Source organism: Orbicella franksi, chromosome 14 (assembly GCF_964199315.1).
Source record: "Orbicella franksi chromosome 14, jaOrbFran1.1, whole genome shotgun sequence".
Taxonomy (NCBI): domain Eukaryota; kingdom Metazoa; phylum Cnidaria; class Anthozoa; order Scleractinia; family Merulinidae; genus Orbicella; species Orbicella franksi.
In genome coordinates, this window is record NC_138158.1 from 7,004,756 (window position 1) to 7,026,720 (window position 21,965).

Here is a 21,965-nt window from a genome sequence, read left to right on the forward strand (position 1 = left end):
GTGCTTTGCTGGATGAAGGTAAGCTTAGCATAAACTCACAAACTTTAACATTTACAATATTTAATATAAGCTTAGCCTACTAGAACAGGTATAATATATAAGCGTTAGTAGAAAAACAAAGGGACAAATTCTATACCTGCCAACTTTCACACCTTTTGGCGCGAGTCTCTAGCTTGAAGGTCGAACTCTAGCTCTTACGCGATCAAGAGTGTCTGTAAAAGGAAGACCTCTAAAAACGACCCTAAGACCCCAAAAACTCAAAAACGAAGACCCCGCTAATCTTCTAAGGCATTTTGACCCTCAATGAAGTTTTGCTCCTTCTTTTTCCGGCCAATTTTGTGATGTCAACACGGTGTTATGTTTTTTACTGCCATTTTGAGCTGAGCAACCAAGCTCTCACATGGTTCGGTACAAAACGTGGACCCCCTTTTGGACCCCTTCTGGACCCCATCTGGATCCCCCTTTTTTTCTTTCTTTCTTTCTTTCTTTCTTTTTTTTTAAACAACGGTTAAAGTCAGCCGTCTAAGTGATGAGCTGTATGCACTCTCGAATGATTCAAGCCGTGATTAAATGCTTTAGACGATCAACAGTCAGGAGAATTGAAGAGAGTTGAGGAGAACTCAAACGACGTGTTCTGCTGTTTATTTATACGATATTGTAAATAAATGCAGGTAAATACGGACATGGCGAAATGACGAACAAATAGTCGATAAATACACGTAGAAGAAACGACATTACACAAGACTGGGAGTTCTGCAGTCTTAAATATCGTCTTGAAAAGGGAAGGGGAAAAAAGAAAAAGAAAAAGAAAGAAAGAAAAAGAAGTTATTACAACACAGGGTATTCGTATTTGGTCACCCATCCAAGTACTAACCCCACAGAACAGGGCTTAACTTTGTTGAGCGGACAAGATATAGTGCTGTCCTTGTGGTATAGTGACTCTACGCTGAACACACTTTTTTTAATTTCTAAGATGAGAAAAGGTAACAAAGAGAGAGAAAAAAAAACACCTTGATACTTGCTGGGAAAATTAAGAACGAACAAAAATGAGAGAAATGAAAATGAGAATTATCACTTGCTTTGGTGATCGGACAAGAAGCGGTGCAAGAGACCGAGACAATTATAAAGAAAGTACCGATAACTTCATGAATGTTTTCAACAGTGTTACTTCTCCTTGTGTATTCTCTTACCGTTGTGTTTTGCACTATTTCTTAACAATACCAGAGGGCTTTAACTTTAACTTAACCTACGGATTAAAACCTTAAGTGGCATCAAAATTGTCGCTGTTTACAGACGATCCATTTTCCAAGTTGAATGGGTCTTGGCCACTTTTTTTCTCTTTTTTTTTGAATGACGGTAAAGTCTACTTAATCAATGAAGTGCAGTAAAAATGTGAAAAATGATTTTTTTTCCTTTCAGAAAATACGGGCTCCTAATTTAAATAATTAAACTTAGAACATAACACGTAGCGTTTGGTCTATGTTGTAGAATAATATATGGCTCCACCCGCACTAAGAGAGTTAACTGCGTTTATTTTTTACAAAGTCTGGTTAAAATTAGCGAATAACTTAACTTGGTTTAAGGTTGGTTATGACGAAACAATGGGGTTATATTTTATGAGCAGCGGCACTGAAATAGGTTATAAAGTAAAAGTGGGTGAACTAAATTGACATCATGACATGGATAAACCAACAAAATGACACACTGTGAGAACTGCAGACTTTTATTTTCTTGATTCTTTTCCTCTGTTTTTGTGTCCTTCAGCCTCTATTCTTCATGGCTCACCCACGCTATACACGAATTTCCAAGGCAGTTCTCTCAAATGTCAGATTATTCTCCATCGCCGTCGAGGCATCAAATGAATCGTCCTCGAATTTGACTCTATCCAAAAAATCAGTGATGGTTTGAAGAAATCACCAGGAATCCTACCATGCATAACTTTTATACCCAGGCTTTTATAGAGAGCACCTCCAAATGAACATTGGGTCCTTTCACTAAGAACTTTGCGTATTCATTAATTTATGACAAAACGAAACACTCGCTCCCGAGCTTCTTTATCAATAGAGAAGCATGGATTATGGCATCTAGGAACTAGGAAACGCTATCGGTCCACAGCTGTTACGTTTGGAAAATTGCACTTCACTTACCATTGTTCAGGAATTCATTTATTCATCTGCATTTCTTGCAATTTTAGCGAATTGCCCCTTCCCTTTAACATGCTCTTGTGTTCTTTGTGGAGGTCCATTATTTTAAAATTTTTCTTTCTAAGGTGAATGAGCGCTTCCTGCTCAGGTCATGGTTCAGGCATGTATCAATGTTTTTTTTTCTCTCTTTGTTACCTTTTCTCATCTTAGAAATTAAAAAAAGTGCGTTCAGCGTAGAGTCACTATACCACAAGGACAGCACCACGTCTCGTCCACTCAACAAAGTTAAACCCTGTTCTGCGGGGTTAGTACTTGGATGGGTGACCAAATACAAGTACCCCGTGTTGCAGAACTCCCAGTCTTGTGTAATGTCGTTTCTTCTACGTGTATTTCTCAACTATTTGTTCATCATTTCGCCATATCTGTATTTACCTGCATTTATTTACAATATCGTATAAATAAACAGCAGAACACATCGTTTGAATTCTCCTCAACTCTCCTCAATTCTCCTGACTGTTGATCGTCTAAAGCATTTAATCACGGCTTGAATCATTCAAAAGTACATAAAGCTCATCACTTAGACGGCTGACTTTAACTGTTGTTCAAAAAAAGAAAAAGAGAAAGAAAAAAACGAGGGGTCCAGAAGGGGGTCCATATGGGGGTCCAGATGGGGGTCCAGATGGGGGTCCAGATGGGGGTCCAGAAGGGGTCCAAAAGGGGGTCCACTAGGGGGTCCAGACTGGGGGTCCATGTTTTGTACCGACCCCTCTCACATTTGGCCGGAAGTGATGTTGCCAGTTTGGCCAATTTATTTTAACCTCATTTGGGCTGAAAATGTGTACAGATATTTCTTTGTGAACATTTTTTTTAAATATATATATATATTTGCTTCTTCAAATTAATGAAAATGTATGCAAACAAAGTCAAAATACTCAAAGAAAATGTAAACAAAAAAAGTCAAAATACTCAAGTAAAAATCTTAGCTTGGCAAAAGTCAAAGGCTCAAAGTAGGATTTGGATTGTTCGAAACTATGATGTTTGCATTGCCAAAACTTAAGCAAAAGAAACTTGCAGCTAAACTTGACAGAAGGATGGGATTTCAAACCTTACGTTATGCAAATTTTACAGGAAAATCTCAAACCTCAGCATTGCTGCAAGGTCTCGGTTTGAGATTTTCCTGTAAAGACTTCACTAGTGGTTAATAACTAGTTATCAAAAAAACCATATAAATTCTTCTTTTCTCTAAATAGCAAAACTAGCCAAAAAGCAGCTATGGCAGCACTATTTGTACATTCTATACCGTCCAATGGCATTTCTCTATAGCAGGCTTTTATGCCTACAGGGTGCGTCCAAAATTATTTTTAATTAACTACTTTAATACCATCCAGACACCAATTACTGTACACTGGCGAAAAAAAAATAACAATATTAAGTCTTGACCAGAAAAACAATATTCTTACAAAATAAAGACCTGCAATGGTGAACCTAGCAAGAAGTACATTGTAACTTATAATAGAGAAACTTTGACTGGTCCAGCAACAAAGCATTAAGTTTAGCATTAGTGATTTAGTACAGTCTTGTAACAAAAATGAGAATTTTGAAACCTTTTACAAAACATCTTTGAACTCAGCCGAAAAACAATATTTTAAAACCAGCAAATAAAACAATTCTGAATGGTCCAGCAACAAAAATAAGATTCTGTCAATTAACCCAGCAACATATTTGACCTTTAAGCTTTTTTTCCCCTTTTTTTTAAGTATCAAACTGGGAAACAAAGCAAACTGAATTTGGCTCATGCAGCAACAACTTGGAATTGATTCAGCGATAAATAAAATTTTTTAACCCAGTGGCAAAAAAATTAATTTTCAAACCCAGCATGGGCACAAAAACTACTTCAAATAAACCAAGCAGAAAATTTTCAAATTTTTGAACAGCAATGAAAAAAAATATTTTTCAACCCAGCACCAGAACTTTGTTTTGAACCAAGCAATGAGTTATTTGTTGTAGAATTAGCAACAAAAATATTTTAATTTCAAGTGATGAGAATAATTTCATGCATAGTAACTTAAGTTAAGCTCTGATTGGGTAACTGAACAAGCATTGGTTGTTTTCAATTTTTTTACTATTATTTTATGAGGCATGAAAGTTTCTAGATATTAAATGACTTATTAATCCTCTGAAACAAAGATAGGTACATGTACTGTGTGTATATCTCTTTTTGAATGCTAGTGTAGGAATGCCTGCACTTTGTGTCAGACAAATGTTTCTGGAAATTTTAAGTGGCAATTTTGCAAGCATTTCATGATTTTCCACAGTAAAATAATATGAATAGTTAAAAGATGTTAACAGTGCTAGAATTAACAGTCTGTCATTGGACCTTGTGCAACCAAATTTTGAAAGTTTTCTGACTATTATTTTTCATCATGATTGGACATCATGACAGAGCTCCAAAATGACTTGGCTTTTAGTTATGAAGATTTTGTTTGCAGACCATGTTTGCTTTGAAATATGTTTGCTTTCAATAATAGCTTCTCTAGGCTTTGGCAGTCTTTTTTTTTTTAAGTTTCCAGATGTTCAAAATGACAAACTTTAGCAGTGTAAGAATGGCTTGGTTGGACTTAAAATTTCCATGCTCCCTTTAACCCATTGACTCCTGTGCTGCCCGTAACCAGCCGTGACAGGCGTTGGCCTTTGTTCCACTTCTGACGTCATCACCTCTGACCAAAATTGACATCATCTATACTCAAGTTCTGCAAGTCAGGAGGAAAATATCTTTCCAGTAATACCCAGATCAGAGTGATCGGCTCAATGGAGCCTGAAATATGCACAATAAATGCTCAGAAATTTGAGTGAAAAATGGCCAGCAAAATTTCCTGCGACTACACTTAGCTACTCCAAAATTTAGCTACTTAGCTACTCCAAAATTTCTCAGAAATTTTTGAACTGGAAGCAAGCCCAGTAGAAGGTCAATCACTGCAGCAAAAAGATAAGAAAAGTAGAAAAAGGAAAGGTGACAAAAAATAAAATAAAAACAAAACACAAAAAGCCTAAAGATGTAGGTCACTTTCTCGTCCTAAAACTATCTAGAAATTTTGATCTCTGTGCATGCCCAAGCAAAAATGTTGTAAGTGGAAAGAAAGGCATGCTGTCATTTTGCAAATACCTTTTTGAGTAGATTGGAGCTAATTTGGCCCATATCCAGGCTGAAAATCTCCAAAATGTCCAAAAAATGTGTTTTTGGCAAAAAGCTCCGGGAGTCAATTGGTGAAATTTATTGACATCAGCGGAACCCTATTCGATGTCATTCAGTTCAGTAAACAATGAGGAGACATTGCCTTAATCTGCAAATTCTCTATGCTATATTAGCCTTTCATTAGGGGAGTTAGTATCTGGAGCTTAATGGAAACTAAATACATAAAAATTACAAGGAGACCTGAATTTTGTTTTCCAGATGAGATGTAAACAGGGAACCAAGTGGATCAGAGACTTGGCAATCAGGATTTACATGCAGCAGTTATCCAGGTAAACTAATAAAAGTGATTTGCAATTACCGTAAACAACGATGGATAAGCTCCACCTTTTTACACAAAATTTTCCTTAAAAGTCGGGGATGCAGCTTATCTGCGTGAACATCTGGACAATGTGCCATAAATTTGCATAAATTAACACTTTCCATCGAAAATTTATAAGCCGGTAAAGCAAACTAATAAGAACTTCAGTAATTAAATAAATGAGAGTTAGCTCCTAAAGGAACTGTTGTTGTTCATAATCACAAGCTGACATTTCTTGCTGCTAAACTGCATTAAACCTTCAGTAAAAAATCTTTTAACCAGTTTAAGGTTGCCATTCTAGCTCATTCTGGAGTAGCTAAATGTTTCGCAGTAGGGAATCTCCGTTCCGCCACAAAGCTGTGTACATGTCAACAAAGAAAGCTTCGAGAGCTACTTGTGTCCAGTACTCCATCTCCTGGTGAAATGCCTGGCTACTAAGCTACGAATGAACGAATGCGCTTGCATTCTTCTTGTTGTGTGTAAAATTCTACTGAAAAACTGACAGGAATGAAAAAATTACTGGTTTAAAAATACCAGAGAAAGATCAAACATATGTCAAAGTTGGTAGACATCATGTCCATACTATTGCAAAACTAAAATTATAGGTAAGAGTTCCAGTGTTTGTGAGTTTATGCCAGTTTACATTCAATAAATCAAGAAATGTACATGTAAAGAACTTTCTCAATCTCCACTTGTGAAGTATTTTGAGTTCCTTCCAAAAACTTTTTTTCCAAAATATAGTTCCCAAACTCGGGGTGCAGCTTATCTGTGAGTGCGGCTTATCCGCCAGTGTTTACGGTATATTACTCTTGATTAATCAAGTTATTACTGCTTTGTAGCATTCTTATTGTAACAGTTATGCCATTTTTCAAGGGTTTTTTTATCACCTGCAAAAAATCTTCACTCAAAATCATTATTCCACTCGCACATTTTTTTCCAGCAAAATTTGCACAACTCAAAATTCCAATGGTTTTTTTTTTACATTTTTATTAAAATATATCTTTCATTTATTGGCAAGAAAGATGTCCAACTTTGAAATTCTTTCTCATAAGTGCTAATTTACAAGGCTCTGAAATGTGACAAATTGTCTTCTCTTTTTCACTGTGGCCTTTTTCACCTGGGGTAACCTTGAAATTGCACTGAATTCCTCTTTTGCACTCCATTTCAAATTTGCAGTGAATAAACTAGAAACTAGGCTTCAATCCATTTAAATGATTAACTAATTGACTGCCTAATTGATAGGTTGATTGGCTGGTTGATGGACCGGCATAAAAACTGCTTAGCACTTGGAAACTTTTAAGTACATTTGTGAAGTGTGTCAACTCATTGTTTTTTATGTGCTTCTCTTATTGACAAAATATCCTGTTAGACTTCTGGTTGGTCTCTGAACTGATTTATTCACTGCCTGTGTACATGTAATTGTTTAAGATAACAAATAAACTGGTAGAACTGGCATGGTGATTCATTGGTAAACAGATGACTAACAGGTTAACTCATAATGATAAACTAATTGAAAGGCCGTGTGCAAGAACGTCCCCTGGATTTCTCGGCCATTTTTGAAACTGCTCAAAACTAGCTGAATTTTGGCATGTGGGCTTCGTTTCGCCTGAGAAACATTGCTCTGGAGTTTTTTTCGCTGGGTTTCTCTTCGTTCTCGAGAAATAACGTATGCAAAAAAGGCACACAGGTTGGAAAAACCGAGTGGGTTTATTGCATACGCAATATCTCGAGAACGAAGCGAACTTTAGCGCGAAAACTACGAGACATTGCTTAACATACCTGAACAAAACTGCATGCGAAATTTGGAGCGTTTTCGACAAAGTTCACTTTTGATTAAAATACCTGACGCCCTTTTCCCGCCGAGTCCTTCAAATAAACGAAGCTGGGCCTTTGTTATGATAAACAGAGCCGATCCTTTGTTATAATAGCCAAGCCAAGCCTTTGTTATAAGTCGAAGTCTCGCCTCGGTTTATTATAACAAAGGATCGGCCCGCCGCGACCGCAAGGACTTTGATTTCATTTAGAAACCAGCAAAATGTCAATTTCACGCAACTTATATAAGCTCAAATTTGTTGATTTGAGGTCAAAAGTGGTTAAAATGTTGACTCATGTTAACGCGCGACGGCAAGGATATTGATTTCTCTTAGAAAGCAGCAAAATGTCAATTTCACGCAACGTAAAAGCTCAAAAATGTCGATTTTAGGTCAAAAAAGATTTAAATGTTGATTTCACGTTAATCCGTGACGGGGAAGGTTGTTGATTTCACTTAGAAAACAGCAAAATGTTAATTTCACACAACGTATAAGCTCAAAAATGTTGATTTCAGGTCTAAATAGGTAAAAATGCTGATTTCACGTTAACGCGTGACGGCAAGGATGTTGATTTCACTTAGAAAACAGCAAAATGTTAATTTTACGCAACGTATAAGCTCAAAAATGTTGATTTCAGGTTTAAATAGGTAAAAATGCTGACTTCACGTTAACGCGTGACGGCAAGGATGTTGATTTCACTTAGAAAACAGCAAAATGTTAATTTCACGCTGCGTATAAGCTAAAAATGTCGATTTCAGGTCTAAATAGGTAAAAATGTTGATTTCACGTAACGCGTGACGGCAAGGATGTTGATTTCACTTAGAAAACAGCAAAATGTTGATTTCACGCAACGTATAAGCTCAAAAATGTTGATTTCAGGTCTAAATAGGTAAAAATACTGATTTCACGTTAACGCGTGACGGCAAGGATGTTGATTTCACTTAGAAAACAGCAAAATGTTAATTTCACGCAACGTATAAGCTCAAAAATGTTGATTTCAGGTCTAAATAGGTAAAAATGTTGATTTCACGTAACGCGTGACGGAAAAGATGTTGATTTCACTTAGAAAACAGCAAAATGTTAATTTCACGCAATGTGTAAGCTCAAAAATGTTGATTTCAGGTCTAAATAGGTAAAATATGGCGGCCGGAAAATAGTGTTAACATCTGGAACTTACTTTGGTTATCTGGGACAATGATTATCTGCACTGAACAAATAAACATTAAATGAGCACTTTTCCAAATACAGCAACGTCTTAAGTGGTTAAAAATCACGAGATAAATACATATTTTTCGACAAACACGATGGTAGCTTTATGTCACGCACCGCCTAACTTCGAAATTCAAAATGCGCTGGTACCTCTTATGCCTGATGAGGATAACAACTCTTGTGGCTCTTTAGTTTTGGATTTAAGAATTTGATGACTTCACGTGAAAACGCTCTATAAATAGGGTAAACAGATTAAAAAATTAACCCTTCTGCGCAACATACGGGTGTCCGTACATCTGCATGTCCGCTGATCGCAGAAGTTCAAAACACTACAAATCATGCCGATATGAAATAAAATCAACGCAACCTGAATCACACATCTATGTTACAATCGATCGCTACTTGTTGGCCATTATTATGTTTAAATGAAAAAAGCCGAAACAATCTAGTTACCAGTTCGAGAAACGCGAGCAGAACGTGATCGCAATGCATGTCGGGAAGGGTCTTTACACCTCGTGCGCGGGAAAACATGGCGGTCGATACAAGACAAATTTTATAAGACAAAAACCAGTTTTCGCTTTCCAAACTTTGACACTAGCGACGCTTGGCAAATGGGCCACAACTCACGAGAGGGTATTTTTCTTGGGCCAGAACTGCTCTCGGACTTTGCTGTCTGGCTCGATCTGACTTCGAACGCCGATAACACGATTACGGTATATCAGCTGCCTTCGAAGTTTCAGAACACATTTTGATTCTTTAAAACGTGCTGATGACTTACGGGTTTATCGAGGCTTTATGATGCCTCTCAACCACCTGGTACTTTAACAAAATGCTTAAGATATTAGTTGACAGAGCTCTAATGCGGCACATCTCTTTTTCGTCCGATGGTATTTCGTTTGACGCTTGATCGATTCACGTGTTGTGTTCACGTCACAATAACCGATGTGAACAATCTGTTCCCAGATTTGCGCTCTATATACTATTTTCCTTTGACTTTAAGACAGCTAAGATTCAGTGGAATACACTATAAACAGTCTGCCTGTTTGCTGTTCAACAAAATAATAAGGTTTCTTTTGTTTTTTGTTCAACAAAAGATCTCCAAAAGATGCCGCTTGGAAAACTGAGTTTTTTGCACACGTTATTTCTCGAGAACGAAGAGCGCCCCAGCCAAAAAACTTCAGAGCAATGTTTCTCAGGTAAAACGAAGCCCACATGCCAAAATTCAGCTATTTTTGAGCACTTTCAAAATCGCCAAAAAATCTAGGGGACATTCTTGCACGCGGCCTTTCAATTATATTTACACTATTTGACATACTGACTAGGTGAACTTCTCTGGCAATGAAATAAGTAACAATGAGTGCTTCCCTTAGGCAGTTTGTTGAGCAAGCGTAAAGAGCAAGCAAGGTGAATAAGTGACTAACTGACTGACTGAAAACTGGCAACTGAATATACTAACAGATAAAATGATTAGCTGAATTGCAGACAGACAAACAGACAGACAGACAGACAGACAGGCAGACTGACTGACTGACTGGCTGACTGACCTCTTAGTTGACTGATTCACAGACTGAGGGTCATACAGGGGTATTCTTGTGATGACTTTATTTTCCGTGAAATGTGAATTTAGGAAATTATTAACCACGTGGTCACGGGCCCAGCGCAGCTCTGCACGGGGTTTATTTATTTATTTTTTTTAGTTTTGTCGGTGACCAGACCCAAATTTCCTCTCGGCCAAATTTTGAATCACTCAACCTGTGAAGTTTATTCACCAAAAGCTGTTGAAACATTAATACATGGAAAATGTTACAGATATTGTTCTCTTTATAATGTGTGTAAAATATATTTTCTTTTGGTTTTATTGAAGCGTTGGATTCGAAGGGAATAAAAAATATGCTAAAAAAAGGTATTACGTCAGCCATGGAATGTGCTGACATTGCAGCTTTCACTTTCGCTGCATGACAAATAAGATTGTGTTTCCTTTGCAAGTTTATTTCGCCAGAAGCGACGGTCATTAATTTATTTGCAATTTTGCGAGTATTTCTTGTGGGTTTAAGCAAATGAAGTAAATTCTTTGGCTGTTTCATCACAGCAAGTTAAGAGATCTAAAGGAAAATCAAATATTTGCTGAGGTAAACAGGAGCTTGCCAGAACTTGCAGCGTTTATGTCAATGTTAGGGGAAAAAACACAACCGTAAATTCTAAAATTAGCTGTGGATAGTGTAAACCTTGGATTGTGTGACTCGTGTGACTTTACTTGTCCTTTCCACATAGCACAAACAAATTAAATTTTGAATTTTAAGGAAGAAAGCTGTTCATTATAGATAGCGTAATTAATAGCGTGACACTTGTTTCCTTTTCTTATCATTCATGGGCATGTCCCAAGCGAACTTCCAGATTATGACCATTACGTCATCATAGATTTCACAAGAGTGATGGTGCAATAACACAGTTTGTGTTGACCGAGTGATGTGGGGTCAACGGTAACCAATGAATCATCAAGGACTGCTTTGGAATGTGCACTGCATTGCGACAGTAGTACTAGGAAAACAGTTAAATTTTAAAAGTGCGGTTATAAGATCTAACAGATCTTCTTGTTCGTTATGATCTGTGACTTAAAGGTTTTGTGTGGCCCGTGAAGAACATGAATTATCAACCGACATTCGGGATTTAATCACTCTATCCTATGTGATTTTGAGACGCAATCCCTCCAAGGGATTTGTTAAGACTGAAAACATCAAATGTGAAATATTGTAACGTTTTGTAAGGCATCCACAACTACCAAGTAACAGAGGGCTTTCCTTGATGTCCTACACTTGATTTTCAAAAATGTTATATGGCCTAGTAACACTCTTTAGAGTGAGTAGGTTATTAAAAAGATTTACCTTGCTTGCTTATTTTTATGATTCCGGAAAATGAAATTTCAATGTCCGTGATCTGTAATTCGCTATTTTTTCATTCGTGAACCATGCCAGAGACCCCGTCCTGTACAACCCTCTGAACTGCAATGTTAAGTACATGGTAATAGTTATAAAAACTTGTATAAAATTATCTCTTAGCCTGACAAATTAGTATTCTTTTTTTTTTCAGATCAGATGCCAACAGGGAGAAAGTGGACTAAATCAAGCAGTTATATCTTTAGAAGGGCTGCATGTTCTATTTTGCAATCCAACTCTTGGGTGAACCAGGTAAACAAAACTCTTGAATAAGCCAAGTTCTGCTCTGATTATTTGACTTCAGACATGCAGTTTGTGCCTTGATGATTTACACAATGAGTAAGAAAAGCTATTAAATCACACTCTTTTAAAAACATCGTCCATGAAATTGTTAAATTTATCTTCTGCAGCCAAAAGTGATGTTCAAAAGTAAGATGTTTTTTCAGAATTAGATTGCATTTTCACCTTCAAAGAAAATTTTTGAATTGGCGATTTTATAACTTAGTGAGTAATTGGGCTGCAGTACCAATTGACTGGCTGATGGACATTGTTAAAGTAGCTGTGGTCTATCCCGTTTGTTTGGTACATTAACAATGAGAGAGAATTCCAGGTAAAAGTGACAGAAACCAAAATTTCATTCTGGGAAAATGATCCTGAAACTGGCACAGTAAAACTCACAGTATCCAAACTATGTACAATATATAACTCAAACATAAAGGACTGACTGATGGACTGACTTACTGACTGACGTACTGACTGACTAACTGACTGACTGACTGACTGAATGAATGACTGACAGACAGACAGACAGACAGACAGACTGACTGACTGATTGATTGATTGACTTGTGACTGACCGCCCGATTGGCTGATTACTGATTGATTGACTCATGACCAACTGACTCACTAATTGACTCAGGACTGACTTTTTTGACTGACTGACTTTTCAGGACTGCTGACTGACGCACTGATTGACTGCTGATGAACTGATTACTGTAACTGAATGACTAACTATGATTGACTTATTCATGACTGTCTGAATGACTGATTGACTGCTGATGGAGTGACTGACTGACTGATTGACTGCTGAGAGACTGCTGACTGACTGCCTGACTCACTCACTTACCAATGGACTGTGATTGGCTGATCGACTGACCAAACGTTTACACTGATTGGGACGTGATGTATTGGCGTTGATCTGTTGAACTTCTGTATCATATATATCACAGTTTGAAAACAAATTAAAAGATAAAAATATCAAAAAGTTACTGAAGAAAAATCTTGGTACAGTATATTGCATGTCTGAAGTATTGAACACAGTCAAACCTCTCTAAATGACCACCTTGTGTAAAGTGACCCCCGGGAAGTGACTATCTTGAGTCTGAAATGTGACTACCTTGTAAAAGTCCTAAATTGTCTCGTGCAGCTAAATTATTAGAAGAGCGGTTTATCTAAAATTTATAAGCACGCCATTGGTTTGGCAAAGTGCACAGATGGTCGCCTTTGGGTTGGTTTGACTGTATCTCTAATTACTGTAAACCTCGATGGGTACATTTCTCAAAGCATTTCCTCTCCTCTCCGCCAATATACCTTCGGATGTCATTAAAATCGTGAAAAAAAAATGCACATTCAAGATTGCAGCAGAAATTTTCCTAACTTTCGCTTTTGCTGTACATTCTCTAAAAAAAACCAAGTCTGTAAATATAATTTTCTAAAACGACGGATGTTTACTATCGCGTGACTGATTTACCTTGTGCCACGAAAAGAACGTAGTAATGTCACGCAAGATGAGAAATGCAAGTACATGTACAGAAGTCTTTGTCGTGGAGTTTAGATCTTCAGCTAAAGGAGACTTACTTTTCAAGAAGCAACTACAAGATAGAGATAACAGCAATTTAATTGCACAAGTTAAAACAATTATAATTTTGAGCTGTTAATATGCAAAAATTTACTGGTTACGTGTAAATAGCATGCAGAAATTTGCATGTTTTGTTTTTATGATTTCAAACCAGTTGTCTTACGCAGAATTAGAATTACAGCTTTGCTTACAATTTCACGGTTCTCTTGAAAGAATTTCTTGATGTTTTATGATCGGAAATTATGGAACTGAAAAGTACACTTAAAATACGCTGGAGTTGATGTATTTCCCGTGCGTACAACAAATATATTTCAGAGCCGTTTCTGTCCTGAAAGCAAATATAAGCCGGCAAAACGTCAATAAAATAATCTGTACACGGTTGCGAATTTTCTCGGGTTTTTCAGCCATTATTTGGAAACCATTCTTTCATTGGAGAGGATTTGGGAAACGTACTCCGAGGCAGTCCCAAGGGTGATGAGCATATTATATCTCCTTACAATATTAATATATTTGAAAATCATCAACTCGGGATATTTTCTTGATTTACTACCAAATTCTCAAAACAAAGATCAAATCACTTGGGGCAATTAGTAAGGAGAATTGATATGTCCAGCTTAGGACTGAAACTCTTATGTTTACAGTAATTGAGGTCTTGTTAAAACTAAGCGGTACGATTCCAGACTGGTTTTAGTAAACGGTTTGTTTCTGTTCCAATGTACGCCACAGATATGTTTAAATTTTAAGTTAGAATAAACGTTTGAAGTTGTCCTTCACTAACATTTCGGAATAGATAAATATATTGATTCAATTGCGGCCTTGAGCTACTGTACTGTATTTCAATTCCAAGCTTTCGCCGTTCTACGGCATCCCTGATGATGTCGTAGAACGGCGAAAGCTTGGAATTGAAATACAGTACAGTAGCTCAAGGCCTCAATTGAATCAATAGATATTTATCTTTTTTTAAGTTAGACTTTAAAACAATTCGGTACAAATTCTCTAAATATATTTCATTCGTTTAAAGTACTGAAAAGACGTATCTGTGGCGTACTTTGACAAAATAAACGAGCTGTTTACTTAAACAAGTGTTGATGGTACTGCAACGTTTTATCAAGACTTCTCCAGAACTTGGCTTATTCTTGGTGAGTTTATCTGGTTCACTCAAATGGTTGGATTGCAAAGTAAAACAACACGGGTGGAAAGATAACAAAATTTTATTGAAATAAAAATTGTCTCTCTTGTCCATTACTTTTATTGAAAAAAAAAATTAATAAAAAAAATAATCTAGCCAATCTTGTCCCTGCTCTTTGGGTTGCTTCCACTCTGCCTCTCCAAGTCGATGTTGTTTCTTTAGTCCTCATTTAATATTCCAACTTTAAAATCCTGGTCTGTTTTATCTGATCCTTTCATCCAAGCCGGGGACAGTAAGACACTTGAAAGAGTTGATCGTTTGCTCCCAAGTGGGGTGGACAGCGTAAGGAAAGTGAGAGTTTGCTCCCCATGCCTCCGGGGTCTCAGTCTTAATTTGTCACAATGCCACACTCGAGTAATTTTGGAATTAATGAGTTGAAAAATAATTAAAATGCCAAATTCGTAATTTGGTTCAAGATGCTAATCCGCAAGTCAATGCATCGAAAAAATAAAAGATTTGCCAAAAAGCTCGCCCTCCCGGAATATTTTGGATGAAAACCCATTTAAGTTGGAATGTCCGCAACCTGGACAAGAAAAACGGAAGCGCTAAAGTATGGCGCTCAATTTCAGTGCATCACCGTTGAAATCAAAGAAAGATTTGAACACAGAATCCGCCAGTCTGACCTCCGACCAAACCTCCGACCGACCGTCATTCCACAAACTTCACCAAAGAGCACAAGTCGCTAAAAGTCTTTCAGCTGTGAAGCTACCGATGTCAGGTTTCTCTCTTTAATTTGGATGAAAGAAATTGGCCGATTATTATGGCAAAAAAGCTTTAGTTTTGATTTAAAACTAAAATGATTGCAAAAGGTTTTAGTTTTTTATGCTTATTCAGCTTGTTTGTTTATTGTCGTATTTCATGTCACGTGACGTTACTCTGGAGAGTTGTTTATTCAAATGCAAATCAAATTCCCGTGCGAATGAATGAATAATTAGAAAGACAATTCTCCAGAGAACATCCGTGATCTGAAACGAGCAATTAACATACGAAGCCGAGTGGGTCTTGTTATTTGAAAAATAAAACGAACTAAAGATTTAAGCCGAAAAACAATATTAACAATTTTGGAGAAAGTAAGAGCTAAAGTTATGTTGTGTTTCAACTGGGTTGATAATGTGAATTGGCCATCGTTAAGAGATTGTAATCTCTTTCGAATCTCTTTACGGTGGCCAATTCACATTATCAGATCAGTTGATAAACCAAATTATCTTACTATACTCCCCACCGACGCAGCACCACGTTTCTTTAGAAACTTACCCCCTCTACTCATTTAAAATATTTTTGTTTGTTAATCTGAAATTCCCATTGTAGCGTCCTTCGCATCCGCGACCTCTTTGCTCACGCAATGTCTCTCCTCACGTTGTGGAGGAGCATTGCGTGACCATTCGTGGAACTCTGAATTTAGTGAATTTTGCTGGATTTTAGTGGAAAAGAAATTAAACCCACCTAAAAAAAACATCCCCTAAAAACAAATGTTGCAACAAAAATTAAGAAATGCTATATTGATTCAATTTATATCTATATAAATTATACTTAATAACCTGGTGGTGAAAAATTTTGAATTCCTGTTTAATTGGCTTGGTTGGTAAGAAATTGAATAAACTAAAGTGCTTAAATCAATGCAAAATGTTTCAGAATTGCTCCTCATTGACAGACTAATTAACTGTTAAATGGAATGCCGCCGTTTTATTTAACAGTTAACAAGCCTAACAACGAAGAATTATTCATCAACACCTATCATATATTAGTTTCTAATTAAATAAACCTCTAATTGACAAATAAGCTAGGAAACACTCCAGAAACTTAAGGAGGACTAGGCATCAGCTGTCAGCGTTAGGATTCCTGGGATTGTTTTGGTAACTAGCATGGGCTATTAGTTGATGGTTACCAAGGCAACCATTGACCATTCACAGCTCATGTTGGTTACCATGGCAATCCCAGAGACCCTAGTGCCAAACAGCTGGTGCTTACTAGTCCTCCTTAGTTTGTGAAGTGTCAATTAAACTAATGAAAGGAATTTTTTGAAAATCAAAAATTAATATGCTAAGTTCAATGAAAATGAAAACAGAGAATGAAAATAATTAAGATGATGATGTGAAATTTTTCAAAAGGAAAAATGAAAATTTAATATAATGCCTAGTAATAATTTGTTTTTTTTTTCAAAAGATGTTTTGTTTATAATTGGGCCTATAGGATTTAATTTTATTATTTTAAAGTTAAAGTTTATTTTTTAATGAAAAACTAGAAAAGAGAGTAAACCTGACCCAGTAGCAACCCAATCAGAGAGAACCCCAGTGACTCAGCTCAATTTAATGTCATTTGTAAAAATCCAATCAGGTCAGACCGATGAAATTCAGTGATCTCCACTGTCTATGCTTTCTCTAGAGATGCACCTTCCTTGAGCCCCACAATTCAGCACTCCTGTTTTACGTCCATGGTTGTGGAACATTTCCTGATACATTGACTGCAAACAAGCATCTTGCTGGGCCGAAATTGATGGTGTGGTATTGTGACAAAAAAAGTGAAACCCTAAAGACATGAAAAGCAAACTCTCACCTTCCTTCACACTGTCCACCCCACTTGAGAGCAAACGGCCAACTCTTCCAAGTGCCCAACTGTCCCCAACTTGAATTACAGGATCAGATAAAGTTTCCCAGGATTTCTCAGTTGGAATATTTCAGAGGACATCAGAAACACACCTTCTCAGAGGCAGAGCTTCCACAACCCAGCAAGGACGTGATTGGCTAGATTTGAATATGACCAATCTTTGGTCTTGATGTGTGTGCCACCTTCTGTCCTGGAATTAAATAAGAACCTAACAACTTAATTAGCAGATACATGCAAGCTCATTAACATTATAAATAGACTAATAAAGAAAAACATGGTTCTTTCTTAGTGACGGAAGTCTAGAAAGAAAAGCCAGAAACCTTAACCATGACCATGAGCGGGCTGCTAAGGTACTGCAGGGTACTAAGCATAAATAGACTTCTTGTCCTAAAAATCACGAGAATTTTTTGGAGCAACCGAGAAAGTCCAGAAATATAGTCCTGATAAATTCTGACAATTTTTTGGAGCAACAGAGAAATCACTGAAAAACCTTTAAAGGATGCCCAAGAGAACCTTCATTGCAACACCAAGAAAGAACCAAGAAACTAGTGCATTAAGCAAGATAATATACATTGGTTTTCATCAACAGTCTGCATTGTGTAGTTCTCGACGAGGATGTAAAATGTTTGTTTAAACTTATGTGAAGGAATCAAGGTTTGTTTCTAGATAAACAAAAAAAAACATAAGAACTTAGAAATAAGGTAAAATGCAGACTGTTGATCTAAATGTGTTTAACATTAATATTAAATATCATTGTTAGTCAGAAAAAATGCAACAAAAATTGAGAGACTGAAGACGAAACACTTTGGAAACGGAAAATAGCCCAATTCTAAAATAAATCCGAAATGGAGAACTTCAAATTAAATTTTGCTTAATTCTACATTCTGATAACATTTTGTCTTCAGTAAGATTGACTCTCGAAAACTTTCCTACAAGCAGGTGGTGTCATATTTTCTGGCTTAAGGCAAAGAAAATTTGCGTAAATGAAAATTTTGGTAAGTCTTGAAAGTAATCAATGATGTAGTCAAAAAGGTAAAAAAGATGGTGTGAACCAATCTTGCTTACAATTGGAAATTTTGTTTTGCTTGAGATAAGTGAATATTTTTTGGCTAGATATAGTTTAAGTTTGTGCTAATGAGCTTACAGATCCACTTTACTAAGTGTGCATTGAGATTGTTCAATTTATAATTAAAACTTTTCCCTTGTTTGGGAATTAAACAACCACCATCAAGCTGCCAAGCACTTTATAATGGTAAAGATGGATCAAAAAGGAAATTAGTTCTTAATTACCGACTCCCGAAGAAAATTAAATTTGTTTCCCGCCTAAGAGAGGTTAATCAAAAACAAACATCTTATGATTATTTTAAGAAAGCTACAGTAAGTAGTAAGGTTGAGTGGCAGCGTGATGTTGATTGTTGCTCGAAAAGAGTTAAGTAGTGAAATATTTTTTGTTCTTCTATGAAAGAAGTACATTGTACATTAAGATAAGAAGTTTAACAAATCGAATGTGGTTTAGCATGGTCTGTACTCTTATCGACAATGATACGCGTCGTCACAGTGGTCAAAATGTTGTGGACTCAAGAGGCACAGCCGAGTGAGTCCAAAACAAATTTTGACCACTGTGATGACGTGTATCGTTGTTGATAAGAGTACAGACCACGCTAAATCACATTTCGATTTTTTTTTACCACTGAATATCAACGTCAAAGAAAATGCTTTTTCTAGAATGCGAGCTGAAAAAGGCATTGCGCGACACATTGACACGAGCAGCGTTGTCTGAACTCTTATCGACAATAGCAAATTAGCCAATCAGATTCCGAGATTAGCAGCGATTGTGGTAAAAGATCATTTAGCAAGCTATCCTTAGGGCCGGGAAGTATTTGGCCGGGAAGAGGTCTACCAACTAATTTAAATTAATTTTTCTTAGCCTGTAATGAAGCACACCGCAATTTGCAAGAGCTGGAAATTGAAAAACTGGACATCCTGCATTCTTCTCAGAATTAATTTGCTGTAAGTTACCCAATGTGGTTCCAATTTTTAAGGTTAAAGATGGAACCTTAGCATATGTCCAATAAGACAGTTACCATAATTTAGTTCCTAGCTGTTTTTTTCCCTATAAAGATAAACATAACTTTGCAAATTTTTAAATTTGAGTCTTGTCAGAAAAAAATGAGACTTACGGAAACCGCCAAGATCAGTGCAAAACTTCACAAGAAAATAATTTACTGGACCGGTGTCTTTCTTGTGCTTGCAAATAATGTGAATTTTGATTAATAAACTCATGAAGTGTAGTTAAACAGTGAGTTTGTTGTTAATCTGCAGCGAAAACTACATACAGTAGCAAAGACCTCTGATTCCGATCATTGATCCAATTAATGTACAATTGTAAACACAAAAATGTAAACCAGTGTACAGTGTACAGCTATGGTGATATTCAGTAGCAAAATGTTTGGAGATTATTTTTCTTTAGAAGAAAAACACTTATTTGAATAATGGTGGCACACACACTTATGTAGCGTTAGATAATATTATCTGACTTAGTGCTAATCCTTGCATTGGTATGCAGCTTGTGCAGTTACTGTAGTCTGTAAAGTATTGGTGATTGTGGTACAGAGTATGTTAGTCGGTAGTTAAGCCTGCAATGTCAATATCTTAGGTTTCAACTGAAGTACTGAAGTCAGGTCTAGTTTTTTAGGTTTGTCCAGGTCACAAATGAATCATTTGTAAGGTGCAAGTAGTCGTTGATTTCAGATGTTGTCAGTTTCAATCCATCCATTGTAAGTCAAGTTTGTGCTGGTTCTGTTTGAAGTTCAAGTTTGTTGGTTGGCTTGTTAAGGTCATGAAAAAGTCATTTGTAAGGTGTAAGTAGTTGTTTGTATCAGATGTTGTTATAGTCTGTGCTGGTTCTGTTTGAAGTTACAAAATAATGTAAAGTTTGTTTGTTGGTTGGTTGGTTTAGGTCATGAATAAGTCATAAATTTGTAAGGTATAAGTAATTGTTGATGTCAGTTAACTGTTGTCAGTTTCAATCCATCTGTTGTTAGTCAAGTAGGCGCTGGTTCTGTTTGAAGTTAAACTTTGTTGGTTTCTTTGTTGAGGTCATAAATAAGTCATCTGTAAGGTGTAAAGCTGTCAGTGTTAGATGTTGTGAAGTGTCACTTCATCTATTGTAATTTAAGTTTGTGTCAGTTCTGCTTGAAGTTGAAGTTTGTTGGTAGGTTTGTTAAGGTCATGAATAAGTCATTTTGTAAGGTGTTACATGTAGTGGTTGTTGGTGTCAAATGTTCTCAGTTTCACTCGATCTATTGTTAGTCAAGTTTATGCTGGGTCTGTTTGAAATGCAAGTTTGTTGATGGGTTTGCTGAGGTCATGAAAAAGTCACTTGTTGTTGGCAAGAGGTGTTTGTTCTAATAAGTCAGTGACAGTATGTAAGGTTTTTACTCAGTTTTACCTGCTCCAAACCAATGCAAGAAATTTACAAAGAATCCACAACAAGAACCTAGTTGAAGACTATGTCAAGCTAACAAATAACCAGCTAACCTGAACAGAGGTTGTGGAACAACAGCTGGGTGAAAAACCTCCCCGTACGTCCACTTGCTCCTAGGAGGAAAACCCCGGGCCAGCTGTACCCCATGTTCAAAGGCCTCCCGGGCAGGGCCGACTTATTATAGTTAAATAAACTACTTATGCTACCATAAGCCATCTTGTCAACTTGTCTACTAGGCGGCTTGACTCTTTAAACATCCTCTTTCGTGCCTGCCCTTTTGTCTTTTTCCTGGCCTCTGAGTCTGTGCTGTCATGTGATGCTTTCTGTCTGGTCCAACATCCTGTGATGAAACAAGCAGTGATAGGTTATTTTGGAATCCAATCTGAGATTTCTAAGAGAGCTTGAAAGATGTATTTTTTATCACTTGCAAGGGTTTAGTTGATGTCTTTCTTAACATCTAAGCTTGGATAACAAGTCATTAAATGAAAAATGCAATATATTTTGTGTACATGAACTACCTAGTTTTAACAGCTAAGGATTGCTTGTCTGTAAATAGCTTAGTCCAACGATTAAGTCACCAGTAAAAATTGAATAAAACTGACTAATGCACACTACATAAACTATATTCACTCCATTGAATTTTCACTCTAGCGGTTAAAATCTTCAAGTATCCTCGAGGATCTTCATGAGGATTTTATCAAGGATCAAGATCCTCAAACATCCTGAACAAGATCCTTAAATCACTAGTTAGTAGTAGGTCTTAAAAGATCTTGTGAGATCCTCAAAGATTCTGTAAAGCCTTAACAAGGGCAAGGAACCTTCCAAAATAGAACTTTTGCACCACAAACATAAACTAAACACCCTGTCTGCAATAAGTGCACTGTATACCGAACAAGCATGCTGAGCTTCCAAATTAAATTACATGTAGTTCTCAGGGCAGGGTCATTGTTCTTGATTCTCAGAGCTACATTTGTCCCATAAAAAGAATGAAATCCTAAAGAAGAATCAATGCTTAATAAATTCTTATTTTTATTTAACATAATTTATTGATGCCAGCTTTTTTGTGTCTGTCCTCTTATTGACAATAAAGTGCATCATAATATTGTTACTAACAGTAGCTGAGGATCCACTTGGCAGTGCTTGTGGATCCACAATCTTCTTTGATAATAGTGTGATGAAA

At 36.6% G+C, this 21,965-nt stretch overlaps 1 long non-coding RNA gene across 1 annotated transcript in view; it reads right to left on the reverse strand.

Annotated features, from left to right (window-relative positions):
• Positions 1 to 14,928: 14,928 nt before the first annotated feature.
• The window catches only part of LOC145468198 (uncharacterized), a 31,828-nt gene continuing 24,791 nt past the window's right edge, over positions 14,929 to 21,965 (reverse strand). Inside the window, exon 4 of the long non-coding RNA XR_014042154.1 lies at positions 14,929 to 21,125. This is a non-coding gene — a long non-coding RNA (uncharacterized LOC145468198). The remainder of the gene's footprint in view (positions 21,126 to 21,965) is intronic.